Source organism: Urocampus carinirostris, chromosome 2, assembly GCF_059441175.1.
Source record: "Urocampus carinirostris isolate Australia breed hairy pipefish chromosome 2, RoL_Ucar_1.0, whole genome shotgun sequence".
Lineage (NCBI taxonomy): Eukaryota > Metazoa > Chordata > Actinopteri > Syngnathiformes > Syngnathidae > Urocampus > Urocampus carinirostris.
The window spans coordinates 46,350,943-46,375,420 of NC_142350.1; the positions used below are offsets into that span (position 1 = coordinate 46,350,943).

The 24,478-nt window shown below is 39.9% G+C and overlaps 1 long non-coding RNA gene across 1 annotated transcript; it reads right to left on the reverse strand.

The window, feature by feature from the left end:
• Positions 1-6,543: 6,543 nt before the first annotated feature.
• On the reverse strand, positions 6,544-23,806 carry LOC148372079 (uncharacterized). The gene is made up of 4 exons (XR_015849650.1): positions 23,699-23,806; positions 13,253-13,323; positions 13,090-13,176; positions 6,544-6,679 (listed from the first exon to the last, which is right to left on the reverse strand). It is a non-coding gene; the product is annotated as an uncharacterized LOC148372079 (long non-coding RNA).
• Between the last annotated feature and the right edge of the window lie 672 nt (positions 23,807-24,478).

Below are 24,478 nucleotides of genomic sequence, written 5' to 3' on the forward strand. Positions count from 1 at the left end.
CTTATTGGGGGTAATTGGGGGTTCAATGTCTTACCCAAGGACACTTCGACAAGTAACACGGACAAGCCGGGATTCGAACTGGGATCCCTTAATCCTAAAACGATCGCTCTACCTCCTGAGCTACTGCCGCCCCAGCATCAGCATCAGGAGTTGTTTTATGTGGCCAATGGCAATTGCAGTAGACCAGATGGGGATTTTCCCCACTATACGACGTCAACAACAAATTATTTTTGCAAAAAGTTCCAACATGGCGGTGTTCGTGCATAAAACAAGTCACGTCTCTAAGATGGCTGTCTGCTATTGGTCAAAGTCAACATCGTTCAATATCCTCTCTTCAACTGGTTTGCCTCACGGCATCATGGGCATGCTGATATGTTATTGGCGGAATTACCTCCCACAATGCCTTTTTATTTCTTCATTAAGTTCAGAATCTCGCATGATACGTAAATACTTTGTCAGGGATGGCAGGTCTCAAGGCTTGCGGTGATAGTAAAGGAAGAAACGAAAAACGTGATAACAATAATATGCTGGTCTGCTATTGGTTGGCGTCATCATGAAGATGCCATTATGCTATTGGCTGGCAGTTAGCTCTGAAATGCTGATATGTTATTGGCGGAACTACCTCCCACAATGCCTTTTCATTTCTTCATTAAGTTTGGAATTTCGCGTGATACGTAAATACTTTGTCAGGGATGACAGGTCCCAAGGGTTGAGGTGATGCTAAAGGAAGAAGCGAAAAACATGATACTATAATATGCTGGTCTGATATTGGTTAGCGTCATCATGAAGATGCTATTATGCTATTGGCTAGCAGTTAGCATCGAAAGTGTTTTCATATGCAAAAATATGGTCAATGGCATTTTTGTATTAAAAAAATACACCAGGATACGGCGTTTCACCTTATGATGTTTTGACAGCACAACGTGAAATAAGATGCATCTTAGGCCCGTCGTTAAAGCATTTCCCCCACCAGAAAAATCAACAAAAAAAAATGTTTGTGTCCAGAGATTTAAACTTTGAGGTGTTGAGGTGACAAGTTGCGTCTCAAAGATCTCTGTCTGCTATTGGTCACTGTCATCTAAAATGCTTGTCCGCTATTGGTTTACATCATCATGAAGATGCTGACATGCTAGTAGCTAACAGTTAGCATCGGTGGTTGTTTTAAATGCGAAAATAATAATATAATAATAATAATAATAAATCTAGTCAATGTCATTTTTGTATGAGGAAGAAAAACAGTAGACCCCTTGGGATACAGCGTCTTGCCTTAAGCTGTTTTCATTGTACCTGCTGCCCCTCTTTCAGGCATTTACTCCACAATATGATATCAACAATATCTTATTTTGCGTCCCAAAAAAGTTCTAAAATTCAAACTTTGCAGTGTTTGACTAGTAGTTACGTCTGTAAGACGCCTGTCTGCTGTTGGTCAACGGCAGATAAAATGCTGGTCTGCTATTGGTTTCCGTCATCATGGAAATGCCAACATACCATTGGCTGAATTACTTCTCACAATGCCTTTCTGTCTCTTGATTTAGTTTAGAATCTCGTGCGCTTCGTAAAGACCTATTCCCTCGTCGATACACTTTCGTATAGTGTACTGTATTTTTCAGCTTCATCAATAAATGCCAAAAGGCACACGGATTTTACCCTTAGGAGAATGAAAAGCCTCACAAGAGGACGTTTTTGTCACAAGCCAGAAACGGAGACAGGACCCAATAGCATTCGTTTTTACTCAGTTTTATTGTGAAAGAGAGCAGTGCTTGCTTCCAGGATCTGATGATCGTCAGACACGGGTAGCTGATGGCAGGAACGCGGAAGTGGCACTTCCGTGTCGAGCGAAGATAGTCGTAGGCAGCGGGAAAACTGGTTGATAGCCGGGGCGGTAGAGCAGGGTAGGAACGGGTCCAGAAACAGGTCAGCAACAGGTTTCAGGCAGGGAAAAACAGGGCAGGAGATTGTCGGAAGGTACAGAGTTTGCCTAGCCGAAGGCGTAGGTTCGCAGGACGGTCTGACAGCTTCCTCTTGGAAGCCGGGGGTTTAAAATGAGTCAGGGAACCAATCAGCGCTCAGGGCTGTTGGCGCCAATCAGCAATCATGACAGTTTTAATTTCAGTTTTAGTTTTAATCCTCCATCTTGCCATTCGCTACTCCTCTGCATCCACCCACTTACTTCATTGTACCATCTTAAATTATTTGATCAAATCCACATATTTGGGCTATACGGATAAACATGTATTTTCTTGACTTGACATAAGTATTACTTTGTATACCAGGGGTCTCCAACCTTTTTCGACCTTTTTCGTAACTAATTATTCCAAAGTGCACTCAGCTATGCATTTCTAAAATAACAACTTATCAGGTTATTACTATGTTGTTACTTTGTTATCACGAGGTTAATTATTTGAAGTAGTAATGTTTCTATCTGGGACATTTTGGGTTCAGAATGCCTTTTGTAATTAGAATAGGTTTCTATCCTCCATCTCTGTGGCAATTATTTTTGCCATCTCCACCCCAGAATGGATTCCTGCTGTATCCTGGGGGTCATCAAGTTCGAACATGTATCGTTTCGTTTGGACACTCTGAATCCACCTCCAGGGCTTTGGGTAGGAGTCAGGGTGTTAGCGTTAACCCTAGTTTTAGTTTAGTCTTGGAAACTTTTGAGTTGCGATGTAAAGTAAATGTGCTCCTGATCTTGTTCTGGTGAGTCACCTTCTCTATCATCACACAAAAAAAATACCAGTTATCCTAAAGTGGTGCATTAGTGCAGCCAGTAACAGAACATGCGACGATCCTATTTCTGTCCAGTTGCTGGTAAGATTTGCCGGCCTTGTCAGATTGAATGGCTTGGAGACGGAGGAGGGAGAAGCTGTACTCGAAAGCTTCGTTTCCATGGTTATCGGGTTTTTAACACTCCTTTAGCATCGTTGCAAGCCTTGGACCCATACAGTATGAAAAATAGAACATTGTATCGCACTAACTGGCAAGATGTTAACCTAGTAACTTGTCATACGCACGAACACTGTAGAGTTTGAGTTCTTTTGATGGTACGTGAAATAATTTGTTGTTGATATCGTAAAACGGGGCAAATTCCTTAAGAGGAGCCGAAAAAACATTGTATTCCACACCACATGCTCTGAATATAGGTCTCGATTGTCAGTTGGTTATGGCCATGCAACAACTCATGCTTTCTTCGCAAATGCAAGCTTCTGTTTTATGGTTATCATGTTTTGCTTCTCCCTTTAGCATCATTGCAAACCTTGGACCTAAAGCGAATAAATACAGTAAAGAAAATAGAGTTGTTCTGCAACATCTTAAACTCATGGCCATGCCAGTTAGCTAGGGTAGTGATTTGTGTGCCTTCTTTGCAACCAAAAGCTTTTTCGATGGATGTTCCCATTTTTGCTTCCCCCTTTAGCATCACTGCAAGCCTTGAACCGATACGTAATAAATACATTTTTAAAATGCGTTATTGCATTCCCGACTTGTTGAGGCAAATGCAAAGGTGGGATGTGTTATACACACAAACTGTTACGACCGGAACAAACAGTGGACCCAAATGTGTAACGTTTCACACAATGCTTTATTAAGGGTTAGTCAGGGCGAGAGGAAAAAGACAGGGATCTGGCGCTCGCTGGGCAGGAAGAGCAGGAAGCCCTCGCAACCGGTGACAGGTGGCAATTTAGGTAGCCGGGACAGGAGAACGAAGCGTGGTCATGGATCGGAAGCATGTCAGGTAACCGGAGACGATCGGGAAGCCAGGGACAGGAGATCGATACAGGAAACAGAGGATGTAATCAGGCAGGATACAGGAACAAGTCAGGATCAAAACGAAAGACAGAGTCAAAAGTGTTTGCCTTGCATGTGCTGAGAGTCGCTGACGGACTGACCAGGAGTGAACGAGAATGTCGTGCTTAAATTGGGAGAGGGCTAATTAGGGAACGAGTGGCAGCTGGGGCCAAAAGAGTGAGTGCAGGTGAGGGAAATTAGCGGGCAAGTAACAGAATCGTGATACAAACACCACAAAGTTTTTGGGTACGCAAAATCATTTGATGTGAAAGTGGGGAAAATGCCATGAAGAGGGGGCGAAAAACATCTTATCCCATGTCGTTTAGTGGAAACACCGTAAGGTGAATACATTGCCTCCTAAAAAACTACTGTATTTGTTTCTGATACAGAAATGCCGATAATCATGTTTTTGGATATAAAACAATTTCCGATGTAAATTCTAAGCTAATTGTCGATTGGGTTCTTTATGATGATGCACACCCAGAGCAAAGCAGCATACCCTTACTTTAATCACCTCCTCGTTTCTAATAATAAACCCGATTCTAGATTGGTTATGGCCATGCAGCTTAGAGCGGGCATCGAGTCCTGTGCATCCTTCGCAATCGCAAGCTTCGTTTCCATGGTTATCATGCTTTTGCTTCCCCTTGAGCATCACTGCCGGCCTTGGACCCATAGGGAATAAATACAGTACTTGTTGCATTCTGGCAGTTCATCGAGTGCATATCTGCCGTATCCTCTTCATGACTTCACGTTTGTCGCTGGTGTTTCGTGGCGGCAAGGACGTGTGTCGCACATAACTCGGCTGTTCACATATTCTTCTAAACTCGGTCGTCTATCCACGGGTACGCTCTTACTTTTTAGGACAAGGATATGTGCAAGTATATTTGGGAGTCCCGACTTTGGCCAACACACACAAGGAAGAGAATACATCCCTTGTCGCAATAAAAGGCAAATAATAAGACGTGACACGCTCTTGTTTGTGTTTATCAATATCGCTTTCTATAACTTGTGTAACTGTCCAAAAGTTATAGGATTACAGTCAACCCCCCTCCATTAGGTTCCAGATTCTAAGGAGGGGTGCATCGTTTGAGGTGTCCTTAAAGAGTTGAAATTTTAATTTTTACTCTATTTAGTATGTGTTAACAATGTCCATTTCCCATCGAGCCTATCTGCTATTATCTTAGTTTTTTAGAATTGTTCGGGACATCAGCAACACATTAGGAAGCAGGAAAGGGGGCGGGGTGGAGAATAATATTATGATCACGCTCGCAGTTTTCTTTTAGTGTATTGTGTAAATGGTGAAAATAAAAAAAGCGTATATGAGCTGAAAGATTTTATACATTTGACTATAAAGGATTTTATATGATTGAATACAAGTTACATTTATTGAGTTTAATGCTGTAGTTATTTACTATTATTATTATTATTATTCAATGAGCAGTGAAAATTCAGGGCAGGCATGGGTGGTGGAAGATGTTGTTTACAGAACGAGGCGTGATAATCAGCACATTCAGATGGAGGACGGCAGGCGTTGTTTTGAGAACAAGGCCCTGATGACGTAGAAACTATCGGTGTTGTTTTGAGTATTCCAGACATCGCGACGCTCTTCTCCGAGATGGTGAAGCCCAGGGGGCTTCATTTGCACGCTCATGGGAGGAGTCGGCCCGCCATTATGCGGGGAGAAGATGGCCGATAGGAGAGAGCAAAAGGACTTCAGAAGAGTGCTTCCCAGAGACTCCAACGACACTAATTTGGCCATTTTCGATGGAGTACACTTAGTTAAATTGTTGATGAATTTAAATCTGCCCCCGTGTGAAAATGTCGGCTTCCTTGTTTATCTTTTCCCTCAAGAAACGAGCGTGTATATATTGTTGGGTGAATGTAGTTTGTGTTTAGTTAATGGAGTCAGATAACTAATTTGAACAATTTGGTACACGGTACATTATGATATTAATTCCCAACAGAGCGCATCCAAAGAAGTCACGTACGTTCACACGCCACACAAGCAGCCCGACAGAGGCTCCAATGATGATTAGACTAAACGATGGCATCAGCAAGAAGAACATTTTCATATCCTAGACGGCACTTTTATCAATATTATACTTTCATTCTAAATGACAGTAAATATTTAGTGGGTTCCAAAATGGTTGACCCAATTCGTAAATGCCCATATCTCAGAAACGACTTGATGGATCTTAAGGAAACTAAATACACTTATTGCTGAAGTTTATAAGTTGTATTGGTTGAATGTAAAAATATTCATATGTTCAAACACAAATACACAGAGGTATCAAAGCTCGTGACATCTCACTCTAGCAATTTCTTGAAGTTTTTGTTGTTGCCAAGTCGTAATTTGTTTTGTAGTTTGTGCTTTCTTTGCAAAGTTTTTCAAGAACGCATGCTGCTCTGTCGTGAATGTAACGAAGGCATACCCTAACACGCAAAATGCATTATTTTTACCTGAAGAGATAGGAATGCAAAAGGTTACACACAAAAACTAGAAACTTTTTCACACAAGTCAATAAAATTGTCAAAAGTATTTACATACAAAATGAGGTAAAACATTTTGGAACACCCTGTATAGAATATAAAAGTACTGTATTTTTATGACTATATTGTCAGAACCAGAACAGACGGTAGACCCAAACGCGTAACCTTTCACACCAAGCTTTATTGAGGAAGTGGAGAAGTGAAGCGTGAGAAAACAAACGCCAGCAATCCGGTGCTCGCTGGGCAGGAAAAGCAGGAAGTTCTTGAGATCGGAGCGTGGTCGGTGGACGGAAACAAGTCGGGCAGCCGGAACGGGAGATCGGAGCGTGGTCGGTGGACGGAAACAAGCCGGGCTGCCGGAACGGGAGATCGGAGCGTGGTCGGTGGACGTAAACAAGTCGGGCTTCCGGAACGGGAGATAAAAGTGTGGTTAGAGGAAGGAATCAAGTCAGGTAGCCGGAGACGATCAGGAAGCCAGAGGCAGACGAGTGGGATACCGGATAGGATGGGACAGACGGGAGCTAGAGTCAAAAAGTGCTTGCATTGCATGTGCGGAGGTTCACTGACAGACGGACCAGGAGAGAATGAAAGAACTGAGTTTAAATAGGAGGGGAACCAATCACGAAACGAGCAGCAGCTGGAGCCAAACGAGCGGGCACAGGTGAGGGCAATGGGCAAATCATGACATCTATGGCACACATAAATGAATTTGATTGTGCTCTGTGTGTGTGTGTGTGTGTGTGTGTGTGTGTGTGTTGTTAGGTGGACATAGTAGAGGACACCATCACAAGAAAGGTTGATTGTACTGTATACGAGAAGAACGAGTTTGTGCGTTATGATGAGCATTGAGGTTGTATCTCACTGTGACTCAATGCATCTGCATTCATTTTACACATCATGAGCGTCACCTAAAGGGACCTGACATAATCTTGCTGCTACAGTGACACAAAACCCCAGAAAAAGGCTGGGCGAAAAAAATGGGAGGGAAAATGGTGAGGTTTGGTCATTTTGAGTCTTTTTAGTTTGTTCTTGGTTGCACTACACAAAACAGTAAAATCTATTGGTCAGATAATACACACTGTCCCTTCAAATAAAGTAAAACCAAACGCAATGCCCCCACTCTAGTTTCAAATAAACAAACTTGTTTTTCTTGCGTGTGTTGTTGTAAGGCATATGTAGTAGAGGGCACCATGAGAACGTTAAAAAGTGAAGTGTGGTAATACATTGTGTAAAAACCGTGTGCTTTATTGTAAGATTCGCTTTATGGTCTTGAAAATAGGGAATCAAATTGAAGGATGCGGTTTCAAAATGTTCAAGAATCTTCCGACGTCCGCTTCGTGCTCTACATTCACTTCCCGCCCAACCGACCAGCGACTGTAAATCAAATGCAATACATCTCTTTTACGGCCTTACGCGTTTGAGTGACAAAAATATATCGCATCTGCTCGAAGCCTCCGGTGACTGGAAGACGTCCCACCGGGTCGTCAAGGGGATTTCCACTCGGCGATGTCTTGCTAGCTGCAAGGAGCCTGAAAGTGCTGCACAGACCACAGACTATTGCAAACTAGAGACTATTATTACACCATCCCCTGATCTAAAACCTTCACAACGGCAAGGAAATACTCAAAACCTCAGCATGACAAAAATGAAGAAACCTTGACAAGGGACAGTGCATAACATCATATTGCTGTATGTAGAGCTCCATTTCTTCAACTCAACTGTAATAATTGTGAATTTGATAAGCAGTTGGTTGGATCCCTTAACCACTAGGTTGGTGTCATGAGACACTTTGGGGAAAGTCAACATTTTGTTAAATTAGGCTCATAAAACATGTGTTAGGAATTAAATATCAAAATGTATGTTCGAATTAGTTATCTGACTCCGTTAACCAAACACACCCTACATTCACCCAACAATGTGCGCTCGTTTCTGATGGACAAGAATAGCCAACATTTCACACGGGGACAGCTTTAATTTCATTGGCAATTTAACTAAGTGTACTCCATCAAAAATGGCAGAATTAGCCCAATTAGTGTCGTCGGAGTCTATGGCGAGCCTTTTCTGAAGTTCTCCAGCCTTTCTTCTCTCAGCCCACGTCTTTCCGAAAGCTGGTGTGCCGGCTCCTCCCATGAGCGTGCCAGTGACACCCCCCCGAGCTCCACCACCTCGGAGAAGAGCGCCACGATGTCTGGAATTAACCAAAACAACACAGAGCATTTCTACGTCATCAGGACCTTGTTCTCAAAACATCGCCTGCCGTCCTCCGTCGGAGTCCTGTTATCAACAGAACTAGACAAAATATTCAGAACGGCGCGACCTGTCATTGAACTATAGCCTACTCGGTGAAAATCTTCATTGCACTCAATGAATGTAACTTGTATTCAATCAAATAAAATCCTTTATAGTCAAATGTATAAAATCCTTCACATGACACAATTTTATTTTTCAGTCGTACCCAAAATGCCTTATATTCCAACATATTACACTAACCCATTGGTTCTCAAATCGTGGGGCGGGCTCCCTGCGGCGAAAAGCTCTGTTAAGGAAGGCGTGGGCGCGTTTGACCTTGGGGATTTTGTTTTTTAACTTTCCAAAGAATCAAGTTCGATTGCACCTCGACTACTCCATGACTCTAGGGACCAGTGGCGCTCTCATTGGCAGTGTTTTGTTTACTTTTAACCTCCACGCAGTGCATTCAGCTCAGAGGTAAGCATTGAGAATGAACTGTAGATACGAAGTGGAGCAGACCCTCAAGTAGCCTAATCAAAAAACTAATTAACCTGGATGAGGAGAAAGACTTCCTCGGGGGATGTGAGAGGAAAAAAATTGAGAAGCACTGCATCAACCAATAAATAATTATGTAAGCAGTATACTGCACATGTGCTAGTTCCAGACTGTGGTGGGTATTACCTCGTGTACGGTCCCTTCTGAACGTTTTTTCATTCTCCTCGTGTTGAGGTTTTTTCGTTTTTCCTTGCCCTCATGTAGGTTTTAGATCAGGAAATTGTTTCACAATCGGCTGTGGTTTGCAATAATCTGTGGTCTATGCAGCCCTTTGAGACTCCTTGAAATTAAGGGCTCTACAAATAAACATGACTTGACTTGACTTGACTTAAAACTGAATGGGGTCAACATAGTTGAGCACTAACAGACCACCCATGCCAATATGGTAGACCCCCACGTTTTCACCACTGTACAACATCAAAAACTAATCATTTAGTGTGCCAAAATACTTATTATGTAATGTTTTGTTGCGTAATGACAAGTTCTCTCTCCAAGAGTGCCTGTCTTCGATTGGTAGACGTCAAATAAAATGCAAGGATGCTATTGGTTGGATTACAGCATCATGAAAATGCCACCATACTATTGGCTGAACCCTCTCCCACAATGCATTTCTCTTCCTCGATTCAATTTAGAACCTAATGCGCTCTGTAAAGATTTTGCAAGCCTGCCTTACTGTCGTTTTTTGCTGTATTTATCGGGTATGGCTCCCAAGGCAGTGATGCTAAAGGGAAAAGCAAAAATATGAATACCATAGAAAGAAGGTTTGCATTTATTAAGAAATAAGATGCACGTCGTAACGAACCGACGATAGACTATTATTAAAAATAAGGGGGGCGGTTAAAGCAAGGACATTTTCTAAGGGAATGTCAGTTCTTTCAAGGGAAGGTTTATGTTAGGTCTATTACCTTACATTTCTGAATAAAACACAAAATAAGAGAGACAAGCTACACCAATTTTCTCATGAGGAAATGCTTCACAGTCAAAGCCTGATTCACATCTGACCAGAACTGTTACAGCTCCCCTATTTTATTGCAAACAGTTGAGTCACAAGGTCAGTTTTAAATTAAATTCTCTTTTGATTTGCCATCTCCATCTTCCTCCCCCCTTTGCATCCATCTTCTTTTTTTCTATTACCTGCTATACGGCAATTGTACTTTGCAATCTATCTCAAAACAGATTCTTGTCGTATCCCATGTGTCTACTATATTATTAAAAATAAAGATACGATTAGGAATTCTCTCATAAGTGAAAGTTTTAAAGTCAGTTTTAATCTTTGTTTGTTGTGTCCACCCCCTTCTTCATCCATCTGCTACGCCACTTGACCAGCTTAAGTCATGTCACACCAAAGGTAAATGTCATGTCCTGCACGGTTCTCATAGCGCCCAGCTGGCCCCGCCCCTTGACACCGGCTGAGACGCATTGGACTTATTGCTCTTGGAGTACTTAAGCGCGCTCCTTTGTACTGTGCGTAGCTGAAACGTTTGTTAAACCTGGTTAAACTCCGTGAGACTTCTGTTAAAACCTGTTAAATGCCTAGTTCTGTGAATCTGCCCATATTTGATCCTGTTTTGTTTTTGGTCTGATCGGTTTGTTTGTATTTGACAACTTGTCTTTTGTTTGGATTTCTAATCCACTCCGCGACCATCGATCCCCGGATCGAGTGTGCGCACCCTCCTCATCCTTCCCCCAATGAATTGTCAGTACGTCTACGCGAATGGGTCCTTTTTTCCTGTTTCCCGCTCCATTTCGTGACAGTAAATCAGATTTCATTTTTCCTTTCCATGTATCTTTATTTACAATGTTATTTAATATGTTACACGTAAGTAGTACTTACAAAATATGGAAAATGGAAGTTGTTGGCTGGTTAGCATAGGTTTCAATCCCTCGCTACACGGCAATTGCACCTTGCGAACCCCATCTCAGAACGGATTCATGTCTAATCCCGGGGGTCTACTGTAGTTTTCCACACACTAAAAACTATATTTTGTGGTCAGGGTCCTACTCGAGTATCACAATACCCCAACTTTGTCCTTTGCAATTAACTTCGCCTCCCTACTCCTCTTCCTTTTAGACAGCCGGCCAGTAGGTGTCTGAGCTATGTGTCACACTTGACATGCTAGCATAGCGGGCAGACAGCTAGCATGTGTTACGCCACTGCGTCTGATGTGCTAGCGCGGGCGCTGTGGGTGGCACAGTTATGCGTCATAATCACCACGATCCCTGGCTTTGTTCCAGCACGTAAGCTGTCACCTTCACGTGCGGCAGGAACTCATCCGCGGTGCGGGGGCCACATCACCTGCCGGTTAGTCACTGCGTGTTTGGAAATCAAAATGTGTTGTATTGGCAAATTGTCCTATTTGTACCAATCTAACCTGATACATAAGATGTAATTGCGACATTTTGCAGGAAAGCCACAACAAAGGCAGGTTTGCTCAAAAAGAGGGATGGTATTTGATAACAAAAGGAGGTACAAAGTAACAAACAAGTGATCAATAAAACAAAAAAGTCTAAACAAAACCGGACATGACAGCGGAAGACATGAATATGGCCACCAGGCAATGACCCGTCCCTATGTGCTGTCCAAACAGTCATTGTAAAGGGTGAGGGTAATCACCATTAGTTGTTAGGAGATTGGGCGCTAGTGTGCCCAATTCCACACACCCTGGTTAGCGCCCTCTGGTGAAGGTGGCGCGCCAGACGCTGACAGTAACTTTATACAGTACAACCCCACTTAATCAGTTCTGAGGTGAATGAATGAATGAAAACTTTATTCGAACATTAAGATAAAAAACAGAACAAAAACAATAACTCAACAACAAAATAACGTTACATAATATGTTCGAAAAGGGGTAGTAAGAAGCAAATTGCTTATATTCCCTACCCCCTCATCTTCCCTCTTAAATACACAAATGATATAACAACAATTGAAAAAATATTAATAATAACAGTTATGATATAACAATAACACCAATTGCACAAAGTTGACTATAGTTTAAGACGCACTATTCTTAATCTCTCGTATAACCCATTTTCTTCATCTCTCTATTCCCCCAGTAATGTCTCATCTCATCTCATTAGCCGTACCGCTTATCCTCATTAGGGTCGCGGGGGGGGGGCTGGAGCCCATCCCAGCCATCTTCGGGCAGTGGGCAGGGGACACCCTGAACTGGTTGCCAGCCAATCGCAGGGCACACGGGGACAGACAACTCATTCGCTCATTCACACCTAGGGACAATCTGGACCGGCCAATTCACCTGAAATGCATGTTTTTGGAATGTGGGAGGAAACCGGAGTGCCTGGAGGAAACCCACGCAAGCACGGGGAGAACATACAAACTCCGCACAGAAAGTCTGGAGCTGGAGTTGAACCCACGACAGGTTCCCATGACATGAACTGTGCCGCACAAGCGCTAACCACTGCGCCGCCGTGCTGCCCTCCCCCAGTAATGTTGTTTTTTTTATTTAAATTTGAACAAGTGAATAGTTGGACATTGTTTAATCTTATCTTGTAAATTGTTCCAAAGTTTGACTCCACACACAGACACACACATACTTTTCCTGGTGGTTCTCACCTTTGGGATTATGAATTTACTACAGCCCCCTTAAATTACAGGTGAGGATCGCAAAGTGAAATTGCTGCATAGCAGGAGATAAACAACCTATAGCAGGGGTGTCAAACTTATTTTTACTGCCACATCAGCGTGATTTCTGTCCTCAAGTGGCCTAATGTAACTAAATTCTTATTGGTATGTAAGATAAATGCAATTAGTCCTTCACATAAAGCAGTGGTTCTTGACCTTGTTGGAGCTACCGAACCCCACACGTTTTATATGTGCATTCCCTGAACAGTACTCTCTTATGAAATAAAATAAGATATATTTTCAAATTCAAGACATATCGTTTTTCCACTAGTGCACAAAACGAACAAAACCAACATAGTTCATGAACTCACTATAAATGACAGAACTGCAAATCGGTGTGACTTTTGCTATTGCCTTTAAGCGAACAGTTCAAGTACGCGTGACCTTACCTTGGCAAGTTCTAGCCTCGTGTCATTTTCACAGCGTAGTCTGTTCTTTTTTGTTGTTTTCATATCCAGCATCCTGGAAAAGGATTTCTCGGAAAGATATGTTGAAAAAGTTTAAAGGAAAAGGTTTAAAAACTCAGGTGCTTTCATGGCAATAACGGGATACCTTTCCATTGGTTGACACCAACATGTTGTGAGCGGTGTTGTTCTGAAGAGTTGCTTCTGAACCTGCTCCTGCTGAAATTCAATTATTTGGTCAAGGTATTCATCATTGACTTCTGCTGCCTCATCATCAAACCTGCGCTAAACAAGAGGTTTATGCAGGCAGGTATCTGTTGAAAGACTTTGCAAGCTTATCTTATATTCTAGAGCAGGGGTGTCAAACAGGCCGCCCGCGGGCCGGATCAGGCCCGCTAAGGGATTGAATCTGGCCCACGAGACAACGCTGAGGGAAACGCAAGAGAAAAACGAGCTGCAGGTAGAAATATGTCCATTCCATGTTGCCAAAGACAGGTGCCTCTCACAAAGACGCTGTAGTTGAATTTCTTTCTCTCTCTCTCTCTCTCTTTCTCTCTTTCTCTCTCTCTTTCTCTCTCTCTTTCTCTTTCTCTTTCTCTCTCTTCCTCATTTTTTCTCTTACTCTCTATCCCTCTCTCCCTTTTTACCTCTCTCTTGGTCTCTCTTTTTCTCTTTTTTTGTTCCTCTTTGTTTATTTCTCTGTCTGTCTTTTTACCTTCTTTTACTTTCTCTTCCTTTTCTCTCTTTTTTCTCCCTCTCTTGCTTTCCACTTCTCTCTTTCTCCCCATCTCCCTTTCTCTCCTTCTCTTTTTCTCTCTTTCTATTTCACTTTGGATTTCTTTCTCTCTCTCTATTTATTTCCCCCTCTCTCACTATTTCTCTTTTTATCTTTTGTTTCTCACATTATCTCTCTCTTTCTCTGTCTCTCTCTCTCTTTCTCCATTTCTTTCTTTTTTGTCCCACCCTCTCTCTTTTTTTTCTCTCTCTCTTTCTCTTACTTCTTTCTCTCTCTTTTTCTTCCTTTCTAATCTACTATTCCGGCCCCCGAGAGAATGTTTGTTCTATCGTGTGGCCCCCGAGTTAAAATGAGTTTGACACCCCTGTTCTAGAGTGTGTGGCAATTGCTTGCTTGTTTCAGTTCCACGGGTACATACATCTCACCAATTCCAAGCACATGTTCAACCTTACTTACACAGTTATCAAAAAGGGGAAAGTTTGCAAAGTTAAATCAAACATACTTGGCCGACCACTTTTGAGGCTGATGCTCCACCGAACCCTGAGACTGATTCACCGAAACCCTAGAGTTTGATCTAACCCGAGTTAAGAATGACTGATGTAAAGAAACTCTGATGTCACAAACATTGCAATTGCATTGAAAAGAATGTCACTAGACATACCGTATTTATTTGTGTATTTATTATTTTTTTTCGACTTAAAAAGGAATAATCAGTTGAGAAATTGCAAATAAATTGGACAGGAATCTATCCAAGGTCACTGCGCCAAATCCTAACCACGAGATCACAGTGAAACAAATGACATATAAAAAGGTATTCGATTTTTATCTGATTATCACAAAATTTCTATTCACGGCACCAGAGATGAATATTAGAGAATGGAAGAAACAGAAAGTCTTCCTGAAAGATAAAAACGCCGTAAAGCATCACTTGGGTGTATCTGATAATGAATTAGACTTGGAGGGATTAGAAATGAATACAATGTCATTTTTATGTTGGTATTGCGTTTATAGTTTACGTTGTCCATAAATGATTTTAATCATGTGCCCACAAATTTACCCACTCGCAACAAGTAAAAATGATGTGATGATGAAGCTAATGCCTTTTCCTGTGTTGTCTGTATCACTGATTGTCTAGTGATTCAGTTGGATTCCTGTTGCATCCAATTATTTGCGATTGTGATCGCACAAATACGCGAATCATACCTCCGTAAAACCTAATAAATAACGCGCACACCAACTTTTGATTATTTTTTAGGTATTAAAAATGTGCCTTATACACAAATGAATGCAGTACTTATATATAATTTAAGTTTTCAGTGTATAATTGACTATTACTGTTTTTAAAAAAAAAATAGTTTTCAGTGTATATTTTTATAGAACTAACTGGTAGTTTATGTATTTTTGTTTATTTTATTAAATCAAACCTTAAAAAATTACCTTTTTTACCACTAGGAGACGCTAAATATCACAAACTGTTAAGGCAGGGGTAGGAAAACTACAGTCTGTGGGCCACATGCGGCCCCCCAGGCTTTTGAATCTGGCCTTCCAAACAAAACTGGTCCAAATAAAATATAATAGTAAATAAAGTGCTACTAATAAAAACATGTTTTGGTGCCAACCCTATTGTCCCTTTGTGTGCCTACAACAAATATACTAAAACGAAAATACAACCGAAATACCGCAAAATAACGACAAAACTATATATCAGACTTAGTGCTTAAAAACAAAGACGTCATTTATTATTTTGCTTTTAGTCTGAAAAGAAAGAAAATACTATAGTGCTATTACAAAAACACTACTACAGTAATACTATATTACAAAAATACTACTGCTACAGAAATATTACCACAGGAATACTTCACAAATACAACTACAGTAATATAACAGAAATACTAAAGAGATATGACAAATACTACAAAAGTTCTTCAGTAATAATACTCAAATACTACTTGGGAAAAATACTTCTATATAAATATTACAAAAATACCCTTACCAGAGAAATATTACTACTGAAATACTACTACAGGAGTATTATAACAGAAATACTGAAAAAATACAACCACGGTGATGCTACAAAATGTACTACGTATATTCTACAAAAAATATATACTACAAAAGTACTACAAAAATAAAACCAATACTACTACAAAAATTCTACAGATATACAACAACAATTCTAATATAGAAATACTACATAAACACAAAGAAAATACCACTACAGAAATACTACAAACATACTACAGTGCGATAACAAGTCCCACTGCGGATATACAACAAAAATAGTATGAGTATCAAACAACAGTAATACTAAAAAACTAAATATCAGATGAGATGCTAAAGATACGGACCTGATATATTATTTTTCTTTAATTGTTATCATTTCAAAACCAATTTGTGTCACAAGCCAGGAACAGAGACAGGACCCAAGAGCATTTGTTTTACTCAGTTTTTATTGAGAAAGAGAGCAGTGCTTACATCCACGATCCGATGATCGAGCCAGGGTAGTCGTTGGCAGCGAGAAAACAGGTCGATGGCCAGGACGGGGGCGCAAAACAGTAACGAGTCCAGAAAAGAGGTCGGCAACAGGTATCAGGCAGGAAACAGGGCAAAACAGGTCGATGGCTGGGACAGAGGAGCAAAAACAGTAACGGGTCCAGAAACAGGTCGGCAACAGGTATCAGGCAGGAAAACATGGCAGGATAATGTCGGAGAGTACAAAGCTTGCCTAGCTGAGAGCATAGGTTCGCAGATGGTCTGACGGCTTCCTCTTGGAAGACAGGGGTTTAAAAAGAGTTCAACAGCCAATCAGATCCCGTGGCTGTTGGCGCCAACGGGGCAGTCGCAGGTGCCCCGAATCAGCAATCATAACAATTTGATGAGACTAATCTATTTTGAAAGAACTGTACTATGTAGATGTCCGCAAGTATAGTTATTCAAACATTTAAAGAAATGGGTAGGTCACCAGAACCAGCCCCTCGGCCACATGTTTGGAACCCAATTCGGACCAGACTCCTAATAGTTGCCCACCCCTGCTTCAAGGTAACTTGAGAGACACTGCTGCAGTCTCTTCTGACTCATAATAAAGCCATTTTCCTTCTACCTGTTGCAGGGCAGGATCCAGACTTTTTCTCACCCTGCCCGTTGCACTTTGACAAATGAAAATATTCCAAGTTTTGATTTCGGAGGAGACCGATCCAGATCTACCCGAGTCGCCGTGGTGATAAGATCACATGACGATGGCGTGACTCAACGTGGAGGTGGCTGGGTTGTGTGCTGTCACGCAACAATACAACACAAAAGCACACACGGCACACGCAACGCACACGAAACCACACAACACGTTGGCATCATCCTACCTAATCATCCACCTACTGTGCCACGCGTGGAGGCAAGGAGGAGGAGGAAGAGGTGGATAAAGAGGTGCTAAGATGCTTAATAAATGAAGGGATGACTTGCTGAAAGAGAAAAAAAGACAAAGTTCTGCTAAGCGCGGCCTTACGATACAGCGAGGTGGGCAAACTGTAGCACACGGGCAAGGCCTTCTGTGCTGGCCAGAAAAAAATCTGAATTTTGTCTATGAATACTTATTAAATAATTCCAAATTGTCAGCTTCCTTTCGTTGCTTTGCGGATTCTTCACAGAACAGAGGTCAAAGCACAAAAAAATAACAATTATTAATGAAATAAATAATAACTGAATAACGCTTTCTGGATTCTTCACCCAAAAAACGGCAGAAAATACATAACAACCCTAATTATGAAATAAAATAAAATCACCGGATAACCAAATGTGTAACGTTTCACACAACACTTTATTAAGGGATTGGGGAGGATCAGGGACAGAGGAAAAAACAGCGATCTGGTGTTCGCTGGGTAGGTGGAACAGGAAGCCCTCACGGTCGGTGATAGGTGGCAAGGCGGAAAGCCGGGGCCGGGGAACAGAGCGGGATCGGAACAAGTCAGGTAGCCGGGACAGGAGAACGGAGCGTGGTCGTGGATATATATATATATATATATATATATATATATATATATATATATATATATATATATATATATATATATATATATATATATATATATATATATATATACTGTATTTTCCGGACTATGAGTTTTTTTCGACTTGTAGTGTGCAAAATACAGTATAAGTATAATAACTTCTTCCGAATTATTATTCATTAAAATGATAAAATAGTAAACATATAAACATAGTAGGCAGCACGGCGGTGCAGTGGTTAGCGCATGTGCGGCACAGTTCATGTCTCAGGAACCTCCTGCGTGGGTTCAAATCCAGCTCCAGACTTCCTGTGCGGGGTTTGTATGTTCTCCCCGTGCTTGCGTGGGTTTCCTCCGGGCACTCCGGTTTCCTCCCACATTCTAAAAACATGCATTTCAGGTGGATTGGCCGGTCCAAATTGTCCCTAGGTGTGAATGAGCGAGTGAGTTGTCTGTCCCTGTGTGCCCTCCGATTGGCTGGCAACCAGTTCAGGGTGTCCCCTGCCCACTGCCCGATGATTGCTGGGATGGGCTCCAGCACCCCCGCGACCCTACTGAGGATAAGCGGTGTGGCTGATGAGATGAGATGAGATAAACATAGTAATATCGACGATAAAGATAATATAATTGAAGTAGACCAAGTAAAATTATAGTACTCAAATGAGATAAAATGGTTTTGAAAATACCACTACAAAAATCTGGAAAAATATAGTACAAGTTTTAGCATTATTTTTCATTATTGTTGTAAAATAAATACTAAAATGTGCTAAAATAGCTTTCATCTATCAATTAATTGATTTAGCTAATCCGATGGAGTTTCTCATTTTTTTGAGAAAACAGAGTGAGAAAAAAAAACTATTTGAATAATGAGATAGCTATGATAATAATAATTCTTGTGTTACTAGAAAAAATGAATTGTTCAAATAGCAACTAATAAAATAGTAATGAAACAAAATAAAATAGTAATAATTATTTGTATTATTATGTATTGGAAAACCAGATTAAGGTAATAATTTAAAAAAATATTTAAATTATAAACTATTAATACAATAACAATAAAAATCAAAAATAATAATTAATTTTATTTAATGGGGAAAAATATTAAATCATTAAATCAAGGGGAAAAATATTTGAATTTACTAATATAAAAACTGTTACTGTAAACTGTAACTATAAAATTTTATTATTTTAGGAAATACAATGATTATTAAAAAAATCAAAATCATCAATTTATCAATAAATTGATGTGGATGATTTGGTGGATTATGTGTCTTATTTTATGAGAAAATAAAATTAGAAACAATGTATTCAATACATATATTTTGAAAAAGGAATAGGATATTTTTTATTTTTAAAGTAAAACAAGCTAATTAAATTATGCCAATAAAAATGCATATTGAAATGTCTGTTTACAAAAATCAAGGAAAAACAGAGTAAAATTTTGACATTAAAATTAGCTTCCATGCATCAATGAATTATTTTGATCGAGTTTTGTTGAAGTGGAAGCGTGTGAAGTGAGAGTTGGGTCACGAGCACCAAGGCGTAGCTGTTGTAGGCAACAGCTGAGCGGTGTAAAGTTACAAATATGCGTCGGGACACAAGAAGCAACTGTTCGGCTCGCTGCTTTTCTGCACCCACTTTATTACACTTTAATTAAACTCTGACATCGTCTCCTTTTCTCAGACTCTTCTCGATTTTGCGAGTTGAGTTGACATTTCAAACACCGCTTGTACGAGCAGCCATGCTTAGTAGTGGAATAGCTCAGAAGATTTTAGTTTTAGTTATTCAAAACAGGAATTTCAGTTTGAAAAACCAAAGGAATCAAATTCAGTTACAGCCGGACTGTTCTCAGTTTCGCAACTTAGGTTGACATTTCAAGCGCTAATTGTTCGAACTGCGATGCCAACTAGTGGGAAAGCTCTGAAGATTTTAGTTTTTCAAAACAGGAATTTCCGTTTGAAAAATTATCCATCCGTTATCTGCACCGCTTATCCTTAGTAGGGTCGCGGGGCTGCTCGAGCCCATCTCAGCTATCTTCGGGCAGTGGGCAAAGGACACTTTGAACTGGTTGCCAGCCAATCGCAGGGCACACAGAGACATACAACTCTCTCGCTCACTCCACCTAGGGACAATTTGAACCGGCCAATTAACCTGGAATGTGGGAGGAAACCGGAGTGCCCGGAGGAAAACCATGCAAGCATGGGCAGAACATGCAAACTCCACGCAGGAAGGTTCAATCTCATGACCTCTGAACAGTGCAGCACACTGCTAAACACTGCTCTGCCGTGCCGCCTATATACATACATACATATACGTGTATATTCATTCATAAGGTATTTATGATATTTACACATATGCTCTTTATTCTTTAATTCATGCTTTATTGTTGTTTGTTACTTTATATACAGCATCCTTGGGTGTCCTGAAAGGCGCTTTGAAGTACAATGTATTACTATTATTATTATTATTATTATTACTATTATAGCTCCTGCCTTCCTGTCCTCTCCAAAACAAAGTTCCTTGATCCATTTTCACTCTTCTAGATTAAAACTAGAGGTGTTCACAGATGGAAACCTAGTTGTAGCTCTTACGTCTTTGCCGTTTCCAAAAGAAAGTTTCCAGTTACAGATGCCATTGATCACTTTGTAATATCTTTGAGCCAAACTAATGCTGTGCACAGATAGACACTACGTGGTGCTATAGCTCCTGCCTCTACAGCATTTCCCAAAAGAAATCCTTCAAATAATCAACTTTCAAGTAAAAAAAAAAATAACGAAAATACACAAATAAAGAAACATTTGTGTCGTAATAAATGCTCTGACAAATAACAAACTCATAGTGGACAAGAGTTGCTGGAGGGACCAGTATCCTGCCAGTCTGCTGAAATTTACCAGTTCAAGGTTGTGGGAGCAGCAACAAAAGTACTTTCCAGAGTGGAAATAGTTTTTCCACAGCTGCTTGTTGTGGTGACTGCCGACTTGATCCACCTCCTTAAATCTTTAACCTTTACGGAATGTCTCCGTAAAATGTCCTCTGGGGGCATTTGGGATGACTAAAGTACGTATTTGCATGATCTAGGACTGAAAATCCAGGTTAGAAGTACGAAGAAATTAGTAAAGAAATGTTCTTAGTTACATTTAAGAATGGACGCTGACGAGGACAAAAAAATGAGAAATGCTGCCATCTAGAGGCTTTTTGTATGTGTCGTTAGAAGAAACAGGAATGGAATAGAATAGAATAGAATAGAATTCAAGTCAAGTCATTTTTATTTGTATAGCCCTTAATCACAAATAGTCTCAAAGGGCTTCACAAGTTATTACAAATAAGAAGTTTAGGTCAGAATAGAATAGAATAGAGTAGAATAGAATATTATTTATTGACATTGATTAAACAACGTAGTCTACATTCTTTTGAACGAGATTAAACGTGGCACTCCAGGATAAACACACAATAAGAGACTTTGAGTATAAAAATAAGATAAAAACTAATATTATGATAGGATAGATAGTAAATATTTACAAGGTAGTGCTTGTAGGTTAATCGGAGAATAGTGCAATGAATATGGTGAATAATAAGATTGTGCAAAATAAAAATAAAGAATTGAAATCTGATTATATTTTTGCTATACATTAATGTATAATAATACAGTAGGTTGTATTATATATACACTTACAGACTATATTCCTGTCTTTCTATAATTATTCGTTACAAATCATCAACAATATGAGCAAAACATAACTTATATAGAAGGTGTGTTTTTTTTTCATTTTGATAAGTGTATATTAGTAAGATTTGGGAAAAATATAAATTTGTAAAATGATTCACATTCTGCTGTACAATATTGCTTACTTTATGTTTTTTTTACAAAAGAAGAAAGACATATTGAAAGTACATTCAAAAAAGAAAGAGAAAAACACTTAAATTCAGCACTTTTAGATAGATAGATAGATAGATAGATAGATAGATACTTTGTTCATCCCCGAAGGGAAATTCACATTTCCAGCAGCATCCCTGAGCTTAGAGCAATAAGATATTATATTATACAAAATATATCATGTATACTGTAAACATTATGTGTAGATTATATTATATATACTCATTTGTATATGTCATGGTTGCCATGGCACCCAATTGGCCCCGCCCGTGTGGCGCCAGCTGCAGCTTGTTGACAGATTGGCTCCCTGTTAGTATTTAAAGTCTGTCCTATCAGTCCCCTTTTGTCGGTCCGTCTGCAAATCTCTGTTTTTACACGGCAGGCCCATTTTCGCCTGTCCTTTTTTTTTGCTCCTGTTGGTCTCGATCTGTTTTGATCTCGACCACGTCTGTTCTCCAGTCCTGAATAACAATCCGTTTTTGATCCCGACCACGTCTACTCTCCTCTCCTGGCTTTCGACTTGTTTCCGATCACGACCACCACGTATCCCGGCTACTGACCCATTTCTTCCGCTCCTGACACCGCCATCACTTGCCACGGATGTCCCACTTCCGTGTTCAGAGCGACCTGCTTCCCGCGTCCAGCAATCCCTGGATCGCGGGCGGAACCCTTTCCCTTTCTTTCCAATAAAACTTGAGAAACGTTACGCGAGTGTTTTTTTTTTTGTTCTGGTCCAGAGAGTATAATCATAAATGCTAATTAATAATAAAGCTTCATAATTTTCATTATCAACATGCAATGAAAATATATTATTAATAATTTTAAATATTTATTTTTCTATTTCAGTGTATATTTAGGAGAAACATTGAAAAACTATATTGCATTGCAGATAATTTGCTCATTTTTAATGTAACTAATAAATCTAAATAATATTTATCAAATATATTCATCATCAACTTACAATGAAAAAAATAACTGTTACTTTTGCTCTTTTTTAAATGTTTTTCCAATTTTATGAAGTTATATAATATGTCAGATACCTCCACATTTTTTGTAGTAGCTAATAAGGCCAGATAATATTTACATCAACGTAAAATGAAAAAAAAACATATATTTTGCTGTGTTTATTTGTTCTTATTTTCATTTACTTTTAATTTCAGAAAGAATATTTTTTTTAAAAAAGCATATGGCGGAATATTTTCTCATTTTTGATGCAAAAAAGTTCAAAGCGTACATATTTTACTGCGTTATCCAAATTGGGATTTTTAGTGAGATTATCATTTAAAATGACATGAATTTCAGTAGCCTGATATAAGTAATTAAATGGAAAAATTTATAGAATCTATCCATATTCTGCAGCCTATGTCGTATTTTAAGATTTAGAAAAATACTTTTACAAATCCTTCGATTTGTCATCAGCTTTTTTCAAATGTATTTTTTATAAATGTCGTGATTGTCTCATTTTAGCGCTATATTAGGTCCAAATTCAGCACTTCTGATTGGAATACTAATTCTGAAATATGCAGTTATGCCAAATTGCCGCTAGATGTCACCCTATATTAAAATTCAAGCACAGGCATCTTGATGGCTATAGCACAAATGAAAGTGAAGTGACCTTAAAGTTTTAATTTAATTCCTAAGAGTATTAATTCAAGACATTTTAAAAAGTGGCGTTTTAAACGCCCTAGAGCTCTCATTCGAGGACATAATTTGTCAAGCAAACGAACCGGTAGTAGAGCTTGCTCAGGATTTGTTTATATTATTATTCTTTGTTCATGTATGTATATATATATATATATATATATATATATATATATATATATATACTATTAATATCAGAAAGCAAATCATTTTCCCTATTCTAACTTAATCAATTTTAACTGTTTGCCTTTCGGTGATCGACAGAGGGCGCTACCACCTGCCCCAATCTGTCCCCTCATTACACACAAAAGACGATTATGTAACCTCTGCTTTTTCACCACTCACTTGTCCTCCCGTCCGTGATTCATCTTCCTTCTTTTTCTCCCTTGCCAATATTGACAATAAAACCAAAACATCAATAAAAACGTGTCCAAATCTGTCTACCATCTCACTACAATTTACAAATGAGAGGTTAACCGAGTTGAAGCTAGCCAGACCACGCCCCCTCCCACCAGCTGGTGGCAACACTCTTGTTGACGTCACTCGCACGCGCTACTATTGGCTAAGACGACGCCGTGAAGCTAACCAATGATGCACTGCTGTGGTGACGTCACAAGAGTCCAACCTGGCTCACTTTATGTGGAGTGGGCGGGGTGAGCTGCGAGACTGAGAGCTAATTGGTGGGAGCGGCAGTGAAAGCGGGGCTCTGTTGCTGAGAGAGAGTAAAAAAATAGGGAAGGGTAAAAAACAGAGAAAATGATAGCATTTTAATGACAACTAGTGTAATTTTCATCAAGAAAAACTTGTTGAGTATCAGTAAGAAGTACATAGATGTTTATTAAATACATATTTGGTAAATATATTAGTCCTCACAAACGGGACAAGGCATTTGTGCGCTCTCATTGGTTTTCCCAGCATTGTCCCGCCCATCAACCCTCTCTCGTGCTGTTCCTATGGTTCTTAGCCCTCTCATTGGCTACTGTAAAATTTAGGACGGGACGCCGGTTTGCCTAAGCATCGCCACCTCTATTGGCTACACTTCCCCGTCCGTCAAAAAGACCTTGACAGCTAACCACGCCCCACAGCAATTCTCATTGGCTACTGTACTTGTCAGCGAGCGCCGAT